Consider the following 13,457-nt stretch of genomic DNA (forward strand, 5'->3'; position numbering starts at 1 on the left):
TTGCCTGCACGCTCCTAGAAGCGCCACGAAGGGGCAGCCTCGGCGGCCCGTCTGCGCGGGCACCCAGGCGAGAGCCTGCACTTGGAGTGCGGCGCCGAGCACCGCTGGGAGTCGCAGTCAGCCTCTTCCCGGGTTAAAACTCAAGCTGCGGCTGGCACCAAGAAATTTCAACTTAAAATGCCTCTAAAAGAGAGCGACCCCCGCCTCGTGGTTCCACTGGGGCTCGAACCCAGGACCTTCTGCGTGTAAAGCAGACGTGATAACCGCTACACTATGGAACCCCGCGCTGCGTTCCTCCGTTAGGATGGAGTACAGAACTGTGCACAGAGACTTTCCTCGGCACAGTCCGCGGGACGGAGGGTGGAGGCCGGTGATGGCCCGCGGAGGGAAGCTTTCGGACGGACCTCAGACTTCCCAGTGCAAGTCCCGTCCACACTTGTCCTCGGCGGCACGGGCTCCCCCACTTGTCCGGGACAGAGAGCGGGTCGGGACGCGCCCGCAGCGGCCCCCAGATGCCGCCGCTCTGCCTTGATGTCAGTTGCGCGGAGGGGGCCGGAGCACCGGGCTCTGTGGCGCAATGGATAGCGCATTGGACTTCTAGACAGACGGAGGCATTCAAAGGTTGTGGGTTCGAGTCCCACCAGAGTCGCTTTTCTTTTGATAAATGAGGAAAGAGCTCGGAGGGAGACACACACATCACCTACCAAGTCCAGTGACCTTCGCCCACGTTGGAAAGGGTCCCGTCCCACTTCGCTGTGATGGCCTCAGGCGTGAGTCCGCTGGGAGTCCTGCCTCTTCAGTCTTGCCCGTCGCTTTGATGTGGTGCCAGAGTTTCTGGTAACTCGATCTGAGGAAATTAGCAGGTCGTGGTGAAAGCTACTGAGCGTCCCCTCCCCACTCCCATTCCCTTGCTGTTCTGTTACACCAGGAATAAAAAATTTAATTTATTAAAAATTAAAAAGGAATAAAATTTTTTATTGTTTTACAACTTAGCAGTAGCTTCATATGACTCAATCTGCGTAAAAATAAGACTTACTTGACAGGTACCAGAATGGCCGAGTGGTTAAGGCGTTGGACTTAAGATCCAATGGATTTATATCCTCGTGGGTTCGAACCCCACTTCTGGTACAATGGGTCCTGCTTTTCCAGCCTGAGGGGCGATGACGTTTTAATCTGAGAGATTTGTAGCAGACCTGGAAAGTGTAGCAATAACTTCAGAATTTACGGCTTGGAAAGTTAAAAAGTACACGTCCGCGTGAAGCTATGCCGCTTAGTAGAGAAGGGGGCAGGAGGTACACCGTGCAGTAAAAACGTTCGCTTTTTGAAACAGTCACCATTTAAAATCATGGTATGTGCCAAATACCGTTCTAAACGCCGAGGCTGTGGGAATGCGAAGATTGAAAAAATAAACAAAAAATAACATGAACAACAACAGATATACAAGGTCCTTACCAGCAAGCTTACAGAGGGGAGTGAGAGAGGGGAGAGAGGGATGGTTTAGAAACCAGCAAATAAATAGAATTCCAGATGGTGGTAAGCGCTATGCACAATTCAGTGGGCTGGCACAATAGAGGGCCACAGAACTTTTTCAGGACAAACTTGTTCCATTTGACTGTGGAAATCACTCACCTTGACGTAAATGGTCTCTCCCCTCCCGCCAGCAGACAAAAGCTTCCAAGGACCGGTTCTGCCCTTCCTCGTCCACTGAAAGCCTTCCCTGACCTCTGACCCTCACGCAACTACTGCGCTCATTCATTCCACAGTGTTTGAGAGCTCGCGTGGTGCCAGCCACTCACCTAGGCCTTGGAGATGTGCAACGTTCCTGAATCACAGCTGAATCATTCCAGGAGGAAAGACAGACCCAGTCAGCAGGGGTTGAAGATGAGCCTACCTGTGGTGGGCGCAGCAATACCGCTGGTCTAGGAGTCCTCAGGCCCGGACTCCCTCTGGAAGGGATCAAGCCGGGATCTCTGTGGCAAAGACACGCAAGATCCCTGACTCTAAGGATTGGAGGGAACTTCCCAAACCAAAGAACTTAGGAAGTGGGAAGACGGTGGCATTTCAGGATGGAGGATGAAGAGATGGAGGGATAGTGCATAGGGAAAAAACACTACAGTTTGTTAAATGTAATTGCACACAGCTCCAGTTAAGTCTCTCTGTGCTAAGCAACCCAGTTCCACACCATCAACACTTGATGTTACGCCGTCTGAGACTTCGGTTCTCCGTGTTCAGTGCCTGTCCCTCTAGTCTGCCTTAGGAGAACAGCAAACAGATCTTCATGCTCCCCCAAGTTTCATTCAAAGCCATACTCAACTTTGAAACCGGGGTTGTGGTAGAAGCTGAGGTTATGCCAAAAGCTCACCAGCTCCTCAGAGGACTGACTTCATCAGACAGGGAACTCCTGCGGTGGGGGTGGGGGGAGCTGCTTTTAGTTTTCTTGGTTAAAGCCCTGTCATATGATTCGTAGGGATCCACATCTTCATTTGGGAAAGATGCTCCTAATTTCACCGGTGATTTTTCACTACCAGTGTAGGGGAGCCAAGTTCACCACCTCAAAATGTGTCTTTGGCACACGGATTGTTTAAAGCTGAAAACAGTTGAGATCTAAAATACTCTGGAAGAAAGTGGGACTTTTGACCATCTCCCTAACTGCCTGAAGAAAGGCGATGGAGAACTTGTTCCAGGCAGGGAGCTATCACCATAGGCAGCTAGAGTACTAACAGGTGTGTAGACCGGGAAAAACCTAGCAAAGGCTCTGCATTAAAAGTCGTCTCTGTCCTACCCATGGCCTCTGCATGGCCCAGCAAAAATTGGTTTATCAAATATTTGCTTTTACATCCCCATGTCAGTTGCCTTCTTCCCTTTTGAGGTCCCAAACCACTACCCCTAGCATCCTCTTTTGGCTTTAGCTGAAGATATCTGTGGTGAGAGTTTCAGACATTTTGGCAAGTTACTGATTTTCTGGGTCCATTCCATGTATACATGTTATTCAACTTTTATTTTCTCCTGTTAACATGTCTCATCAATTTAATTCTTAGACCATCCAGAAGAACTAAGAAGGATACAGGGAAAAAGTCCTTCCTCCTGGACACCAGTAACTCCCCTCCAAAACCCCGAGGCACAGAGGGTGACCCAGCCCCTACCAGGAGGAAAGTTTACTTTTCACTTTTCTCTGCTGGGGTCTGTAGGAAACACAGGATCAGGGACGCTTTGATCTGAAGGACTGCCTATGTGATCTCTGAAGGATAGAATAATCTGATACATTTTTTCTTCTTCATTTATTTTATTATTGAAAACAATACATGCTTGTTTTTTTTAGCCAACAATACAGATGTACTTACAGGAAACACACACCTCAAAGCCATTCCTCAAAAGGTGGTCATTTTTATTAGATTGTTTTCCATCCTTAAACATCTCTTATGTATATGCAAATAACAAATATATAAATATATATTTAATATATACATATATTTGATACATATATATTCAAATATATACATTTAAAGGATGTATATTCCTATACATACCCTTTGACTTTCCCACACATATCATACATATTGTTTGGCACCTTCTGTCATTTTTGTTCAACATAACATGAATATCTTTCCATGCTGGATTACTTTTTAAACTTTGCTCATAGTTCCTGAGGTTACCAGCAGGAGCTGGAAATGAACTCAAGTTTAGCTGCTCTCACTCAAAAGTCAATGTTCAAGAGACACAAGAACTGGTGGGAAACAAAGCAGCTTTATCCAGGAAGCCAGAAACCTAGGTAGACAGAAGACTGGTGTCCCCCAAACCATCTCCAAGTTTTCAGTTGGAGAGAAAAAGATTTTACAGGGAAAAACCAGGAAGTGTCTGGGGTGAGCAGGTGGGGCTTGTGTGCAGAACAGCACAGCCAGCTCTGACAGTCACCTCAAACTGAGTAATGCTGTGGTCTGGCTGGACTCGTCTTGTTTTAATCACAGCTAATCTTCAACTCCAGGGTCAGTTTGGTTTCACTTCCTTGAGGCGAATTTCTAGAAGTATGCAAGCCACAGATTCAGTACTGCTCAAGATGGAGTCGTTTGTGTCAAGGCTACTGTCTGGTCACTGTGCAGTTAGCTTTTTCCCTCTGGTGGTGGTTTTAGCATCTGCAAATCACCTCAGGAATGTGCATCAGATACTGTTATCTGTGTCCTTCGGGAGGAACTAAAGATTCTGTGGTTTATGTGGCTGATCTCTTTCCATCGTCACCAGTTCTCCGGGCCCAGGAAGGGGGCGGCAGAGGATGAGATGGTTAGATAACACCACCACTCAGTGGGCATGAATTTGAGCAAACTCTGGGAGATAGTGAAGGACAGGGAAGCCTGGTGTGCTGGAGTCCATGGGGTTGCATAGAGTTGGACACGACTGAGTGACTGAATAAAAAGTCCTGGCCCAACTGCTAGCTTTTGTTACTGTATGTTTACACTTTTCCAATCCTTACCTCTAGAGCTAGCCTTTGGGAGGCCTGGGAGACGAAACCTTTTCTACAAACAAGAGACAGGTTGCACTTGTAGTGGGGGGGGAGGGGTGTGTCCCAGGAAGGCCCCCGAGGAGCCTGCTCGGTTACACTGACACATTTCTCCATAAGAGAACTGCAATTATTCTTACCCGACAGAGCGAGTGTCCGAATTCCAGGGACAGCTAAAACCCTTATGAGGCTCGACTCCCACAGGATTCCCTTCCCTTCCTTTCTCTTTCAAGGGATCTTGTCCAACGCCTCAGTGAATGGCGATGAAGGAGCAGGAGTAAGAAAATAATGGGCCTACTAGTGACAATTGAAAACACACACACAACCTACAACTTAAGAGTTATGTTTTATTCAAGAACCTTACTGAAGACTATAGCCAGAGAAGCAGACTCTCAGACAGCTCTGAGGAACTGTTCCAAAGAAAGTAAGGCGGGACCCAGGATGTATAGAAGTTTTTTCTAGAGGGGAAAAAAAAACAAACAAATATGTAATTGAACATCAAAAGATTACAGCTAAACACAGAAAAACAGACACCTCAAGTTAATTATTTTAGTGCCTTTCTAAGTATGGGATGATGCAAGGATCTCGGCTCATTGAAATTATCCCTTTGACATGCCTCTTAACTATCTAGGGCCAATATCCCATTGGTTCTGCATTCTGAATTCCCCTTAGAGCGCACCAACAGGGAAGCTGCGCTGACTGATGGCTTGATGGCAGCAACATTCAGTGTTTGACAGAATGGTAGGCAACATGGGTTGCCTCCAGGGTAATAGGACTTCCTGCTGCTGCTGCTGTTGCTAAGTCACCTCAGTCGTGTTCGACTCTGTGCGACCCCATAGACGGCAGCCCACCAGGCTCCCCCGTCCCTGGGATTCTCCAGGCAAGAACACTGGAGTGGGTTGCCATTTCCTTCTCCAGTGCATGAAAGGGAAAAGTGAAAGTGAAGTCGCTCAGTCGTGTCCGACTCCCAGCGACCCAATGGACTGCAGCCCACCAGGCTCCTCCGTCCATGGGATTTTCCAGGCAAGAGTACTGGAGTGGGTCGCCATTGCCTTCTCCGATAGGACTTCCTAAAAATATAAAATTCAGCCTGATCAAAACCTTCCAATGAGAGCTTCAAGGAAAACGTTCAGATTCACTAGCAGAGGTCTTTTCCCTTCTGCCCTTCCCTCTGCTCAGAATTGTCTTCCTGAGCCTTCAGGCCCCCAGACACCACTGGCAGCTCAGCTGGGCATTATCACCCGCTGGAAGACTAGTTAGGACCCGTAATTTCTGCTGTTGACCGGCTTCCCATCACCCAAGCGCTTGCCATCTATTTCGCGTGTCTTCCCGCCTCACTGAGGACGGGCACCGTGTCTTGGTCCTGGATAGGTTCTGATGAATAAAGACAGGAAGCCTAATCAATCATTCCTAAGGTTCCACCCACAAGATGCTCTGGGGCTCTTCACAGACCAAGGCTGAGTTTAAAAAGCCTCTGCTCACCAGGAGGCCCGCCCAGGGTCCTAAATCAGAAGAATTCCTCCTGGGATGTTCCCTTTAGGATGCAAGGGGTGAGAGTCCTGCTTTGGTCGGAGCAGGGGTTGGCAGGCACTTATTAATATTTTCTTCATAGTCTGTCTGTGGTGGGATCAGAAAAGACTTCCACCAAGCGCCTGCTGGAACTTGATTTTGCAGTTTCACCACTCACTAAATCAACAAAAAGACTCAGAATTTTAATTCAATAGGAATGGCAACGCGGTCTATTTTCTGTGGAAAGACTAGGAGAGGGTGTACTTTCAAGAGCCCGGATAGCTCAGTCGGTAGAGCATCAGACTTTTAATCTGAGGGTCCAGGGTTCAAGTCCCTGTTCGGGCGGAGGTTATTTTAAAATCCTGAAACAAATTGGAATGTGTCCACACCACTCTCTAAGAGTGAGGTTGTGCAGAACACTCGATTCTGTTCCTCAGGGAGTTTACAACCCGGCAGGCAGGCCAAACCGGAGTGGATTTTGCAGAAGAAAGTGAAAGGGGAGGAAAGTGCCCGGTAACTTTCTCTCCCAACCTCAGTCTTTTACAGCCTTTGTATGATAGATACTTGGTCTTTGGATAGTTTTTCCTTAACACTAACATGTAATATTATTTTATATTCAGAACATCAATAAACACATAACCAAGACATTTGCATCCCTGTCCTCAGAGTCATGGTGGTAATGCTCCTGGCAGGAAATAATGCAAACATTCGCGCTGAGCAGTAAGAGTTCACGCACTGTTTATGCTGCTAAGTCGCTTCAGTCGTGTCCGACTCTGTGCGACCCCATAGACGACAGCCCACCAGGTTGCCCCGTCCCTGGGATTCTCCAGGCAAGAACACTGGGGTGGGTTGCCATTTCCTTCTCCAATGCATGAAAGTGAAAAGTGAAAGTGAAGTCGCTCAGTCGTGTCCGGCTCTTAGCGACCCCATGGACTGCAGCCTACCAGGCTCCGCCATCCATGGGATTTTCCAGGCAAGAGTACTGGAGTGGGGTGCCATTGCCTTCTCCGACTGTTTATGAGGAGAGGTGAGAAAACCTGAGGTTGCAAGAAATATTTTAGGTTGTGACATTGCTTATAAATCACCTCTCCAGTCGGGAACCATCCCGGCCAGACTTCTAACGCACTGGTGGGACCCTGATTTGCCAGTCTTGTTGTAGAGAAACGTTTTTGAACACTGTCTTCATGTCTGCTTCCGATAAGAAAAACTTGCAAGCCCAACGTGGTTATATTTGGCATCAAACCCAAGACCTTCCACCTGTAGACCTGAGCTGACCACATCATAAATGAGTCAGGCCACATGCTGCGACCCAACATCCAACAGTGTTTAAGTGGAGTGACTGTGGGACTGGGTCCAGGTCATTCCATAATCTGTGGAAGGGGTGGGGGGCTCCTGGGCTCCGGGTGCCCCGCTTAAAGGTTTAAGGTCTTAGCATCTTCACTGTGTGTGGTGGCTTGCCTTTGGTAAGTCATTAAGGAAAGGAAAAGACCCCAGACCCACTCAAGGACGGGTCAGCAAAAGCCCTGCCGAAACCCGGGATTGAACCAGGGACCTTTAGATCTTCAGTCTAACGCTCTCCCAACTGAGCTACTTCGGCGAGGTTGGCTGCCTCCTCAATCCTGTTGAGGAAAATTTATAAGAAAAATTGTAAAATGACTCGCCTCTCATCTACTTTTTCAGTTGCCAACTTCACCTTCCAAAGTGCGCCGCTTTCAGCTCCGAGCTTTCCAGGGCAATGAAGAAGAAACCGCATTCCTGTCGCCTGAGGAACATTCACGTCCTGCCGTGTCGCAGGCCACCTTTTCTCGTCCCCTAAGGCTTTCCCGGCCTCTCCCCAGGACGCCAACAAGAGGACAGACAGCCGCCCACGAAGTGCCCGCCGGGTGCCCAGCGCGTCATCGACGCGGGTCACTTCAGGCGCCGCCCCCGCCGTCTGGGTGGCAGAACACGGTATTTTTTAAATGAAGTAACTAATTTGCCCTCAAAGCATCCACAACCGAAGCAGGACTACCACGCTCCAAAGGTCTGGGTGAGAGCGGAGGGCGGCGGCCACTGCGGGAGACCCGGCCTTCCCGAGGCGCCGTCGGCCTCAGGAGCGGAGCCGCGCCGCCGGCCGGCGGTTGCCCGGAAACCCGCGGGTTTAGAGCGTCCGCGACGCACGGCGCATCTCGCGGGGCCTCTGCCCCAGGGCCAGCGGGGTCTGCCGGGCAGTTCCCCCCGAAAGCGACTGGGTTCGCAGCGTACACGCGCCACATTTCACTCCCTTTTCTAAAGGAAACAGCCTAACAAACGGAGGCTCCTAAAGCTGGTTCTCACTTTCAAAAATTCGGATTTTTTTTTAGAAAAAAAGTTGAATCTGCGCCCGAACAGGGACTTGAACCCTGGACCCTCAGATTAAAAGTCTGATGCTCTACCGACTGAGCTATCCGGGCTCACGAGTAAAATGCGCTCTCTGGTGAATGAAAGCGGTACCAAGGCTGGCGCTTAGCACTGTGGGACAGACGCTCCGGGCGTTTCCGGCTTCCTCCTGCAGCGCGATTCCAATTCCAGTCAGCAGGCCCCGCAGCGGGGCGCGGGCCGGGTGGGGAGGACGGAAGGAAGGCGACTAGGTGGTTCTGTGGCAGCCGAAGGCAGATTCTCCACTGAAACAGAAGAGGTGCGCCTTTCTGTAGACACCCCCCGGCAAACGGGCCTCCTGAGACCTGCGCAGCCCCGAGGCGGGAGAATCCCGCCCTCAGGGCCCCCACCCTGCGCGGCGCCCTCGCCCTGGAGCGCGCAGGGTCGAAGGCCGCGGTTCCGCGCGCGAGGCAGGGTGAAGCCAATTCCTCGCCCGAGAAGCGCCACGCGGCACTTTCCCGTCCCCGTCCTGGGCCCACGAAACGGATTACCTGAGGGCGACGCTCTGGGCTCCGGCCGAAGCCACGGAGCGCCCCCGCCCTGGGCTCCGGGAGCCAAGCCACCCCGCGTCCCTCCGTACACGCCCTGATTCGGCGCCACAGACCCCTTCGTGGCCTTTCGGTCCTGTGGGCCTCGTTACGCGGCGCCCTGGGAGGCTCTTGGTGACCGCCCCCCATCCCTGCTGTTCCCTCCCCTGCGGTGTGGGTCCACTATAGAGCTGGGAGCAGACCTTTCATTTCAGTTCGATTCAGTCGCTCAGTCGTGTCCGACTCTTTGCGACCCCAAGGACTGCAGCACGCCAGGCTTCCCTGTCCATCGCCAACTCCTGGAGCTTGCTCAAACTCCTGTCCATTGAGTCGGTCCATCCAACCATCTCATCCTCTGTCATCTCCTTCTCCTCCCACCCTCAATCTTTCCCAGCATCAGGGTCTTTTCAAATGAGTCAGTTCTTCACATCAGGTGGCCAAAGTATTGAAGTTTCAGCTTCAGCATCAGTCCTTCCGATTAGTATTCAGGACTGATTTCCTTTAGGTTGGACTGGTTGGATCTCTTTGCAGTCCAAGGGACTCTCAAGAGTCTTCTCCAACACCACAGTTCAAAAGCATCAGTTCAGTGCTCAGCTTTCCTTATGGTCCAACTCGCACGTCCATACATGACTACTGGAAAAACCATAGCTTTGATTGGAGGCACCTTTGTTGACAAAGTAATGCCTCCACTTTCTATTATGCTGTCTAGGGACCTTTGGGGCCATGTAATTAATGCTTTAATACAGCAAGATAGAAGTTCTCAGGTAACACAGAGGAATGCATAGAAGTCAAGGAGAGAAGGACCTGCCAGCTGGCGTGCAAGGAGAATTAGAACTATGCCTTGAGAGGTGAGTAGGAGTGTGCCAGGCTTTCAAGGTTGGTGATGCAGGCAAGTAACACCTGTCTTCCCTGGGCCTCTTGCTTCTGTCTACATACTTCCCGAAGAGATTCTTCAGGCTAGAAACTGGGAAGAGTTTGCTTTTTTAAGGCAAAGGCCCAACATTTCCTAGGAATATAATGCCCACCCTCATGGTCCCGAGGTGGTTGACGTTGTTCAGAGCACTTTTTTCTCAGGAGCAATAATAACTATCTCACCCTTCCATCTTACCTGTGTGTAACACTTTAAAGCCTGCCGTCCCAGTGGATAGATTGAGATATTATTTTATTGGGGCTTCCCTGGTGGCTTAGATGGTAAAGAATCTGCAATGCAGGAGATCCAGATTCGATCCCTGGGTTGAGATCCCCTGGAGAAGGGAGGGAATGGCAACCTACTCCAGTATTCTTGCCTGGAAAATCCATGGACAGAGGAGCCTGGCAGGTTACAGTCCACAAGGTCACAAAGAGTCACACAGGACTGAGCAACTATTATTTTATTGGCTCAGGGGAGTGTGGGGTCTGGCAAGTTTAAAATCTGCTGGGTTGGCCAACAAGCTGGAAGTTCAGGTAAGAGTTGATTTTGCAGTCTCTAGGCCAACTTCAGCAGGGCAGCCATTTGTAGGCTCAGGCAGGTTTTCAATGTTCCAGTCTTGAGGAGAGTTCCTTCTCCATCAGGAACCCCCAATCTTTGTTCTTAAACCTTCAGATAATTGGATGAGGCACACCCACATTATGGAGGGTAATCCACTGCTTTATTCAGAGTCTACTGATTTAAATGTTAATTACATCTAAAGAATACCTTCACAGCACCATCTTACCTGGCATTTATGTACCAGAGCTAGCTCTATTGACACATCAAATCCACCATTACACACGCTGACATAAATCATGCAAAGTTTGTTCTGCCTGACATTAATCCACCGTTTTTTCCCCTTTCTTTTGATCATCATTGACTTTTTCAGAGTCCCTTATCAAAATGCATCCTTCCACCCCAAAGCACAAAGATTTGGGGGATGAAGCTCCTCAGCAGCTCTCTCGGCACAGGTTAACCGAAAGGGGAGAGCAAATTCCAGGTCCTCCATGCTGACTTTCATCACATCTTGGGTTTTCAGAATGTGAGGTGTAGGCCTCCTGCCTCTCTCCCTGTGTCTCAGCCTGGGAGCTGGCAAAAAACAGAGACTTGCCTGAGAGTGGGTGGTCCGTGGGGCTTCCCAGGTGCCCTAGTGGCAGAGAACCTCCAGCCAATGCAGGAGAAGTAAGAGACCCCCGTTCCATCCCTGGGTCGGGAAGATCCCCTGGAGGAAGGCGTGGCAACCTAGTGTTCTTCCTGGAGAATCCCATGGACAGAGGAGCCTGGTGGGCTACAGTCCATAGGGTTGCACAGAGTCGCACACGACTGAAGCAGCTAACGCTTTTACTTGTATGTTCCATTGCACTGCCTTGAATGAAGTGGCTCATTATCGCAACAGATTTTTCGATGATTTCTGTTTGTTTTCAAGATTCAGTCCAGAGCTTTCAAATCTCCCATTCCTTGATGCCCCCATCCCAGACCAGTGTGGGCAGCACTGGAAACCTGGAACCAGGTAAGATGGCTGATTCCTGGGGTGTTTCCTAGTGATCCCCACCTGAGGTCTTGTCTGGTGGTGATGAGAACAAATCAACTGATGCCCTTTGAAACCTGCAAATTGTTAAGAACAAGAAACTACCAGTCTTTTCTGAAATCCAGTTCCTCCTGATGAGAGTTTCTGAGTGTCTTTGCAGGGGCGCGTTCGGTGTGGGCGTGGGGGTGAGGGTGGGAGGGCGCATCCAATTCAGAGCAGTGTGGGTATGTGATGGACAACAGCGGTTTGCGATTTAGCAAAAATACAGTTAAATTTGAATTTCAGAAAAATAACGAGTATATAATTATTATGTCCCATGCAATCTTTGGGACATGCTTATACTAAAAATAGTCATCGTTTCTCTGACATTTAAATTCACTTGGGCGCCCTGTATTTGATTTGGTAACCCCACTGCAGACATAAACCAGAAAGGAATTCCCACCCCTCACCCCACTTCACCCGGCCACTGCCACCATCACCGAAAGCTGTCCTTGTGTCGTCAAACCAAGCTGCAGTTGAGGATCTCTTTGGCAGAGAGAGGGCGTGGGCTGTGGCCACCGCGGAGGACAGCTCCCCACCCCGCACGTGGCTGCTCCCTGCCCACAAAACCTGCCTGCAGAGCCAGGAGCCACCCGCCCCGCGACGCGCGAGGAAGACTGGAACGCCGCAGCTGCGGAGTGTGGTTCGAACCAGGAAGGCGGGATGAACTAGAAAGGGAATGAAGTGGAAGAGCCTGGCTCTTATTATGCAGAGTGAAGTAAATCAGGAAGAGGAAAAACCAAATGTATGTTAACGCGTGTGTGTGGACTCTACAAAGATGGTACTGAAGAACCTGTTTGCAGGGCCGCCGTGGAGACGCAGACAGAGGGAACAGACGAGTGGACACGGTGGGGGAGGAGACGGAGGGATGAAGTGAAAGAGTAACGTTGAAAAAAATATACATTATCACGTGTCAAACAGAGAGCCAGTGGGAACTGGCTGGGGAGGCAGGGAGCTCAAATCCTTGCTGGGACGCCTGGAGGGGTGCGTGGGAGTGAGGAGGGTTCAAGAGGGAGGGACATGTCTGCCTACAGCTGACCGCAGAAAGGAGCACACTATTGTAACGCAATTATCCTCTAATTTAAAATAAATTTTAAAAAAAGCGAAGGGCCCGTGGTGCATGGGGAGAGCTGGTTCCTCAGGGACTTAAGGGCGGGGAAGGGACACTGACTTGATATTGACCAGCTTAAAAGTAAACAGGTAGGGACCAGTGCTTCCTGTCCATCCAAGGGCAAATGAGGCCCCCCTCACTAAAGAGGGGTACAAGAATGCAAACAACGGAGGGTATTCGTGGAACATCCATTGGTGGTGAGGCCTAAAACCATTGCCGAAACCCGGGATTGAACCAGGGACCTTTAGATCTTCAGTCTAACGCTCTCCCAACTGAGCTATTTCGGCAACTTCCGGCAAGTGGCTTCCTTGTATCTGTAATGAAATGTCTGCTCCATTGTAGCAAAAGAAGGATTTGGATATACATTTAGCGGGAGGTATGCTTACGTAGTATTGGTTGTGTGGATATGACACAATCTACTTAATCAAATTCCTAATGATGCACATTTTTATTTTTTCCCTCAGTTTTCATTATTAAAAACAATACTGTAATGACTGTCCTTTTGTATTTGTTTCTCTTGTGAGAAGGCAGATTTCACAAAGCCAAAAGTTATGAACATTTGGAATTTTTCAGATATTGTCAAAGTGGTCTCAAGACATATATGGAAGAGAACAGACAGGAAGGCCGTTTGTAAAGATTTCCAATGTAAATTTTCAATATTACCTCCCGATGAAATATTATACCTAGGGTCATAGTATCTGTATGTTAAAAGCATTGATTTGCTAAACCTACATATTTAAAGTGTACCTCAATTTTGTTGCAGCTGTATATTGTCACCCTTCTTATTTAACTTATATGAATAGTATATCATGTGAAATGAGAGGCTGGATGAATCACAAGCTGAAATCAATATTGCCAGGAGAAATAACAACCTCAGATATGCAGATGATTCCACCTTTATGGCA

At 49.4% G+C, this 13,457-nt stretch overlaps 2 long non-coding RNA genes and 7 other non-coding genes across 9 annotated transcripts; 4 read left to right on the forward strand and 5 right to left on the reverse strand.

Annotated features, from left to right (window-relative positions):
• Positions 1–208: 208 nt before the first annotated feature.
• TRNAV-UAC (transfer RNA valine (anticodon UAC)) lies at positions 209–281 on the reverse strand. The gene has a single exon. It is a non-coding gene; the product is annotated as a tRNA-Val (tRNA).
• Positions 282–563: 282 nt separating this feature from the next.
• Positions 564–649, forward strand: TRNAR-UCU (transfer RNA arginine (anticodon UCU)). The gene is given in 2 exon segments: positions 564–600; positions 614–649. It is a non-coding gene; the product is annotated as a tRNA-Arg (tRNA).
• Positions 650–1,045: 396 nt separating this feature from the next.
• On the forward strand, positions 1,046–1,128 carry TRNAL-UAA (transfer RNA leucine (anticodon UAA)). Its single transcript has one exon. It is a non-coding gene; the product is annotated as a tRNA-Leu (tRNA).
• A 3,693-nt stretch (positions 1,129–4,821) lies between these two features.
• On the reverse strand, positions 4,822–8,778 carry LOC145527117 (uncharacterized). The gene is made up of 2 exons (XR_014069503.1): positions 7,663–8,778; positions 4,822–4,950 (listed from the first exon to the last, which is right to left on the reverse strand). It is a non-coding gene; the product is annotated as an uncharacterized LOC145527117 (long non-coding RNA).
• Positions 6,274–6,346, forward strand: TRNAK-UUU (transfer RNA lysine (anticodon UUU)). Its single transcript has one exon. It is a non-coding gene; the product is annotated as a tRNA-Lys (tRNA).
• On the reverse strand, positions 7,526–7,598 carry TRNAF-GAA (transfer RNA phenylalanine (anticodon GAA)). The gene has a single exon. It is a non-coding gene; the product is annotated as a tRNA-Phe (tRNA).
• TRNAK-UUU (transfer RNA lysine (anticodon UUU)) lies at positions 8,361–8,433 on the reverse strand. Its single transcript has one exon. It is a non-coding gene; the product is annotated as a tRNA-Lys (tRNA).
• A 9-nt stretch (positions 8,779–8,787) lies between the features above and the next one.
• LOC145527118 (uncharacterized) lies at positions 8,788–13,047 on the forward strand. Its single transcript, XR_014069504.1, has 4 exons — positions 8,788–9,060; positions 9,635–9,773; positions 11,301–11,384; positions 11,820–13,047. It is a non-coding gene; the product is annotated as an uncharacterized LOC145527118 (long non-coding RNA).
• Positions 12,767–12,839, reverse strand: TRNAF-GAA (transfer RNA phenylalanine (anticodon GAA)). Its single transcript has one exon. It is a non-coding gene; the product is annotated as a tRNA-Phe (tRNA).
• Positions 13,048–13,457: the final 410 nt, after the last annotated feature.

This window comes from Giraffa tippelskirchi, chromosome 11, assembly GCF_054371585.1.
Source record: "Giraffa tippelskirchi isolate mGirTip1 chromosome 11, T2T-mGirTip1v1.2.pri, whole genome shotgun sequence".
Lineage (NCBI taxonomy): Eukaryota > Metazoa > Chordata > Mammalia > Artiodactyla > Giraffidae > Giraffa > Giraffa tippelskirchi.